The sequence below is a fragment of the Alexandromys fortis genome, unplaced genomic scaffold, assembly GCF_014885135.2.
Source record: "Alexandromys fortis isolate MF-2015 unplaced genomic scaffold, M_Fortis_MF-2015_v1.1 scaffold_2_1_26212458, whole genome shotgun sequence".
NCBI lineage: Eukaryota > Metazoa > Chordata > Mammalia > Rodentia > Cricetidae > Alexandromys > Alexandromys fortis.
Window position 1 is genome coordinate 5,989,068 of NW_026067930.1, and position 8,108 is coordinate 5,997,175.

An 8,108-nucleotide genomic window follows, 5' to 3' on the forward strand; every position below is an offset into this window, starting at 1 on the left:
TCTGGCTATTACAAATAATGCTGCTATGAACATAGTTGAACAAATGCCCCTGTCATATGATCGGGCATCTCTTGGGTATATTCCCAAGAGTGGCATTGCTGGGTCCAGGGGTAGGTTGATCCCGAATTTCCTGAGAAACCGCCACACTGCTTTCCAAAGTGGTTGCACAAGTTTGCATTCCCACCAGCAATGGATGAGGGTACCCCTTTCTCCACAACCTCTCCAGCAAAGGCTATATTTTAATAAAAGAGTTAAACAATATTTCAAAGAAGGACACATTTATAACTCTGAGTATTCAGTAAGCTGAGGTCTAATGACACTGATTCTGCCATGAAATCCATCCTACTGTAAATAAAAATCAGACAATTATGATATTTTTTAAAAATTCAAAAATGTGTAAAACTTTTGGCTCTGACAATTGCTAACCCTCATTTTCCAGGAACTGACCGGAAAAAAAAACCTGTGTAGGAAGTGGCAATATTCTCCCCTGACATTAAAAATGCTTCTTATGTAATGTAGTTTTTGAGATACCAGAAGTTTAGGTAAAATAATTTTCACCACAAATCATTTTTTTCTTATGAGTTTTGAAATTAAATATCCATTGAACCCGAGGTTAACTTACATGGTAACAAGTGACAGTAATAAAATAAAATTATATTAAGAAATGTTCCACAAAAGTTCTACGAAGTCCCAACAATATCATGATTTAGAAGCTATTGTCTTACTCATTGATCAGTCAGGACATTGAAGCCTGATGGTGAAAGTCATTTTGATTTCTCCAAATTAAAACCACCACACATTTTTAAAGGAGTGATCGTGCCTGTGATCTTGGGTTGAGTTCTTGCAAGTAGAATGAGGAAATCAGTTTTATTAGCATCCATATGAAATGCTAATCAAATTTATGCAGCCCTCTCAGTTACTGTAGGATACATGAAGACAACTATGAATATCCCACACGGTCAGTCACCAAGTAATGTGAATCTTAGTGTACATTATGAAAAGAGAATAAAAACAACATCTAATTGATTTGCTGGCCAAAGGGCCTCAGGGGATTCCACAAACAAACCAGCTGTTGCCAAGAGCATAAATAGGCTGCTCTCTGCAAACTACTGCAAGGCCTGATTGCTGAAGACAATACTTGCGCAGCTCATTAAAGGTGGAGATTACCAGCTGATGCCTATATAGAGCTTTCATTCCTTTGTTCTAGTGTCTTTGGTACGGAAAGGTTCTCTGCAGGCTCTATTTGGAGAAAAGTCAATACTAAGTCATTTGCAAACCCTCTATCTACAATGATGTACTAGGATACTGCTAGGGATGCCAGGACAATGGTGGGACAAAGCTTATGGGAATAACAAACCAATAACTGATTTGACTTAAGCCCTATTCTATGAGATGGAGCCCGTAGCTGACACTGTTTGTGTAACCAAGTACCTGAGACTAGATAGCCCAGGGACCTAGGGTAAAATCAAATAATAATGCTCTAAAAAAGTAGTAATAAAATGAAACCTAATGATATTATACAATACTATAGATCAGTGCCTTGTTAAGCTATCATCAGAGAAATTTCCACCTGAAGCTGATTGGAAAAAAAAAATATAGAGACAGAGTGTGTGAAGAATGAGAGACTTTGGAACACTTCACCCTAAATGAGATGTGTTTATCAAATTCTTCTACTGAAAGCTCAGGGAAATTTGAAGGAGAGGATGCAGAAAGTCTGTAAGAAACAGAGGGGATAAAGGACATCAGGAAAGCAAGACTCTCTTCAATCAGCATGATCCAAGCTCCTATCATTCACAGGACTGAAGCAGAATGCACAGGGTAAACATGGGTCTGCAGCAGGTAGGTCCTCTGCACTTAAATTATGCCTTCCAGTTTAGTGTTCTTATGGGATATTTGGGTGTGCAAATCAGTAGGTATCAGATTCTTGTACCTTTCTTGGGGGGTTCTTTTTTCTGTTGTTTTGTCTTGTTCAACCTCAATGTGATGATTTTTGTTTTACTTTTTTTATTTTGTTATATTAAAAGTGAATGTATAAATGAATAAACGAATGAAAACCTAGCCACTAGGGTAAAGTTTAACAACTGAACTGTCTCTTATTGGGAAAAGGAACATCAGTTTTCCCCTGTGGCGTGACACTGAATATATCAACCACTCCAGGGTAGGTGTCATGCTCATGAGTAGTTTACTAATATAGAATAAATTTCAGAGGACTTTTATTCCTATTATTTTGTTTTGGTGTGTGTGTCTGTGTGTGTATGTGTGTATGTATGTGTGTGTGTGTGTGTGTGTGTGTGTGTGCATGTGTGCTATTTTTGGTTACAGTTTGCTGCATTTATTTTTCTTTTGATGTGTGGTTTTATTTTTTTCTTGGTTTCTAAGGGGTTTGATGTTGTATTGGATTTTTGTTTATTTTATCAGAAATAATTAAAAGTTTGGTGCATAGAAAGGGAGAGGATCTGGAAGGACTTTGAGAAGGAGAAGTTTATTTAAATACATTTAAATTTAAAATTGTTTTAAATAATAAAACATACTTTAAACAATTAATCTCTCATTTTAGTAAATTAACTATGGTTATGCACTTAATACTGTTGAATTATATTCTCAATCAGCATTATATTCATTTAAAGAGTAATTTACTTTAAAGGATCAAAAATTTACTTTCAAAATCCAATGCTTCTTTTTTGACTCAAACTAATCCTTGTATTACAATGAAAAAGCTCTATCTCTGGTCTTCTCTTTAGAAAAATTCTGGGTCTTTAAAAGATAGTGATAATAAAAAGTTAAAGTTGAACAATAATTTTCAAGTTCTCATGTGTATATAAAGAAAGAGAATATTTATTGTTAATTATTATGTTTGCACTTTTCCTTAGTTAGGACAACACGAAACACTTATGAAGTACAACATAATTTTTTAGATGATGGTTTCCCTAATTTATCTTAATTTCTGAAATCTTTGTAGCTTCACATTTTTAGTCATAATCAAATTTTAACCTCAAATATTTTGACAAAGGGACTGAAACCTACTGGCATGGAAAACTGACTATTGGCATGGAGGTTGTGAAAATAGAACATACCAGCAGATACATGTTCAGATGCCTAAGGTCACCATAATTACCCCACCAAACATTGACTCTTCTCATGATTAAATCAGATGACATTGAGTTTATTATGTATAATTAATTACACTTGCTCAGACTGTGGTCTACATACAGCAAGATAAGAAAAAAGCAAAGAATTCACTGAATATCTACCAGTCAAATGCTAACAGTGAAGAGCATGGAAAACTTATATTTGAGTTAGGTAGGTTTCTTTACCATGTAATGTATCTAGTGAGCCAGTCTTAGGAAATAGGAACCAGGTTTAAACAGGTATATCTGAATGAACAAAAACAGATTAAATTAATAAATGGATGATATATTTTGTTTTGTTTTAATCCACACTATTAAAAACCCACAAGCATATTCATATTTTTAGTTCATCTAGGACCTCTGGTTTCTGTGAGAGGTCTCTGAAGTTTAATGATAACTTCCCTGGTCCAAGGTCATCAATCAACAGTTGGGAAAGCTGATCCAGTTCAAATTCTTCTCATCCTCCCCCACAACTTCTCTGCTTGTGACTGTACATTCACAACCATAAAGTAAGCGTAAAGATAAAAAGTCACAATGAAAGGTAAATGTATGCCTCAGTGTCCCAAAGTAAGAAAGGGTCAATCCACACTAAAATGCTGTACTTGAGTAACCCTGGAGTCTTTATAAAGATCCACAGCCACCTTCCTTTTTCCTATGCAAGGCATGTTCACAAAATATGATCCACCAAACACATGCACTTTCTACCTCTCCCAAACATATGGTCAAAGAACTGTGCCTTATAACTCATAGAGGAAGCATCAGATTCAACGGCTTTCATATCTGTATATTTTGTCCGCAGATTCACAGACCACGATTTCTCCCTAAGGAAGGAGATTAAAATCTGTTGTAAAAGGAGAGAAAAGCCTGATAACTAGCGGGAAAACTAACCACATTGACAGCTCTGACTCGTCGGTTTTTAATAAGCCTGGATTATGATTAAGTTATAATTATGACATAAAATATTATGCAAAGCCGTAAGGAACAAATGTGAGATGTGCTTATTGAATTAGACAGTATAAATAATGAGTACACATGATAAAAGAACACTTGTTTCTTGTTCCAGGAAAATATGCTCATCCTCTGCTATTATTTAAAATATTAGTATGCCATCCATCCAACCTAAGGACTTAAATCTCTAAAAGAGATTTGCAAATAATTATAATACGAGACTTGGTGTCAACATAACAAAGGGTATCAAAGCCATTGAGCTTGTAATTTTAGCGTAAATCTCACTGTAACAAATTGGAATATGTTATGCCCCTCTTCTACTTTTTATCATAAATTCCCCCAAGTACAAAAATAAAGAAAACAACTACCCTTATAATTGTTTATCTTATTTATCAGCTAGGTAAGATATAGGGTCATTTAAGGGGGCAAAATATAGGTTTCAGTGGAGAAATTTCTTTTTTTAATTAATTTATTTATTTATTAAAGATTTCTGTCTCTTCCCCACCGCTGCCTCCCATTTCCCCCCTCCCCCAATCAAGTCCCCCTCCCTTAACAGCCCCAAAGAGCAATCAGGGTTCCCTGCCCTGTGGGAAGTCCAAGGACCACCCACCTCCATCCAGGTCTAGTAAGGTGAGCATCCAAACTGCCTAGGTTCCCACAAAGCCAATACGTGCAGTAGGATCAAAATCCCATTGCCATTGTTCTTGAGTTCTCAGTAGTCCTCCTTGTCCGCTATGTCCAACGAGACCGGTTTTATCCCGGGCTTTTTCAGACCCAGGCCAGCTGGCCTTGGTGAGTTCCCGAAAGACATTTAATTAAGATGGGAAGGCCCATCCTGAATTAGGTTGATACTATAGCATGGTCTGGATTGTAGAAATTAATAAAATAGAGTCCCAGATTTCATCTCTTTCTTCCTGACTGCTGATACCCTGTGGTTAGCTGGCCTCAATTCTTCCCCATTGGATAGGCAATGAGTCAAAATAAACTCAGTTTCCCTTAAGATGTTTTCTTAGAGATTTTTGTCAGTGTAACTGGAAAATTAACTAGTATAGTAGGTAACAAGGGTGTTTTGTGTTTTAGAAACAGCATGCACCTGATACATAGTCATGGAATATTAAACCACATTGAGTGGTTTGTAGTTCTATGTTTCAGTATTTCAATAACAAAACAAAATTACTTTATTAGTCAAGGATCATTACAAGAATAGAATTTGTAGAAGAATATGCAGATTACATTTATTAGATTTATAATATAGGCTTTAATTAGGAATTTATTAGATTGACTTATCATACAGGGACTGCATAGTCCAACAGTGGTTGTCAAAATGTTGGGGAAGCTGAGACTCTTTGACTCTTGAGTCCAAGAGACTGGATGCTATAGCAGCCCCAGTCTGATGATAAGAGTCTATGGCATAGAGGAGGATACCTGGATTTTCTATGGTTCTTTAGTTCATATTTGATGACTACAGTAGCTGAGTTCTGATGGGAAAAGCAATAATTGGATAGACATAAACTTACCAACAAGCATCAAGGCAGGATAGCAAATAGCACTAGGCTGCTGCTCACTGCAGGGGAGGGCCTTCTTCACTCAACTTGCTATCTGTCCTGGAAGTATGTTCACTGATCTCATCATAGATGTGTTTATTAATTTACCTACCTGCAATCAAGTTCATTATTAAGGTTAGTCATCACAATTTCTGTTCCACTAAACTATAACCGCTTGTTATGTCAGCTCTGGTGATGGGTCCTCCAACAATAACCTGACAGTTCCATTTTACATCAGAGAGACCCAGCTAAAGCACAAAGACGTTCAGGATGGGAAAGATCAAGGACCTTATTTGGGCAGTAGAAAAGTGAAATCCATTTCCAACTAAAAGTTTCTTGAAATCCTTTGCAGTAGGTGTCATTTTTTTTTTTCAAAAAGAATGAAGTTTGATGAGTCTTTCAGAAGCTTAAAGCAAGGTAAAGTACTGAGCAGATAGCCCAGTCATCAAAATATTGGGAGAATGGATTCCACTTCTGTAAGAGTCTTTTCAAATTTTGAAGCAGTGACTGTATCCTTCTTCCTTAATAGACATAATACTGTGGACCAGGTAAACTTTTCTTTTGCATTACATTATCAATCCCTGTCTGCAACACTCTTGTAGTACGGATGTTGTCACCTGCAGGTAATTTGAACAACAGACTCGAGTCATTCCTATATTATATGGTACCCTTCACCTTATTCATTTGGGAATTCTTTTGCATGTGTGTGTACACACACACATATGCATACATTGTGATGTTTGAACTGGGAATTGAGGAGGAAGAAGGAGGCAGATGAATTCAGATGCACAGTCAAGGTTTTTGCAGAAAGATCTTGAGTCAAAGATTTGGGATCCAAATTGAATATGTGACCAGGCTTGTGTAGAAAGAGGAAAAATGAAATGGTGGTAGTAGTGACTAACTCGTGTAGATTTCCTAGGAGGAAGCAGGTGTATATTTGCTGTAATACTAAGTAATGTTTACTCATCCCAAGGATTCTAAATGCAAGACATCTGCCTGAGTCCATTAAAAAGAAAAAAAAAAAAAAAAAAACAGAAGCTTCCATACAGTAGCCAACTAATCAAAGTTCCAAAATTTTAATACTGTTAAGAGGTTGTTTTCAGCAGCTGGTTCATTTGAGTGGTGGGAGACTGAGCTTACAGATCTGTTTATTCATGTTGATGCAGTTTTGTAGTCAGTCAAGAACTCATTGCAGTGGTGGTGGATGTGTGCCAGGAGTTGCCTTTGACCTGACCCTTACACACAATCAGTCTTCAGGGTTCAGTCTTCAGGTTTATCATCTGAAAATCCATATCCAGTAGCCAAAACATCAACTTGTGCCCTGATGGGGTAGCTTTGAACTGTCAAAACAACAGTTTGGGAAAATCTCCATCACAATGTCAGTGACTCACAATTTTTGTCAGAGTAAAGCAATGGCCTAATTTGTGTGATTGCTGTCATTCCTATATTATCAAGACCATTGCCTGTAGAAGAATCAGATTTGCCGGCCTTGCAGATAGCTAAAAATATAGTAGTTTTTCTAATTGAGACAGAATAGTGTTTTGTTTGTTTGTTTTGTTTTTTAACTGTCTCTATAACATAGATGTGAAAGGTGCCAAGAAATCTACATTAGCAGAAAGGCAAGGAATGCTAAATTCAAGATGGCAACAGGATGGTCAGCAAGATTTGACCTTGATCCAACTTTAATGACAACTGTAATTTAATAAGAATGTTATTTTCAGCTATGTACTAACCCTGTATCTATTGTTTTTCTAAAAAAATAAAAAAAATATGGAACCCCTCATGAATTTTCATGATCTCCTTATTCAGAGGGCATGCTAGTTTGTATTAGTCCAAACATAGTGCGTGCATTAGTGAAGCCCAAGTCTTGCCTATTGTTTTTTCTTGGCTTATTGCTTTATTTATCTGCAGTTCATTAGAATTTTAAGAAAGAAGATGCCTAATCTTAAGAAAATAGAAGTTGAAAATAAATATTCATAAAGACAGACAAGATGGATATCTATTTCATAAAGATAGACAAGATGGATACACCTTTTGCATTTCATTGTTATATATTGTGCAACCTACCTCAGCTGAGGGGGGAGTCATGGAAAAAAACATCATCTCAATTTGGTTGGCAGAAGAGAGAGTTAAGTGATCACAGTGATTGGAGAAAAGGAGCAAATTCTGGAAGGTAATGAGAGAGTGAGCGCACAATTTGTGAAGGTAAATATTTATCAATGTTGTTTTCTCTGAATATTCTCCCAGGCTCTGTGAATTACAAGTGAGCCGGGGATTATCCCCTGTCTTTGAGGAGCTTGCATTATGGAAGAAACCACAACAAAGTTTTTTTTTTATTTTTTTTCACTTATCTTTTTATTTTTTTTATTGAGAATAAGAAAAAAAAGTTTCTGCCTCCTCCCAGCCTCCCATTTCCCTCCCCTCCCCCCTCTCCTCCCCCTCCCCCCACTGTTCTCCCCCTCCTCCCACTCCTCTCCCCCTCCCTCTC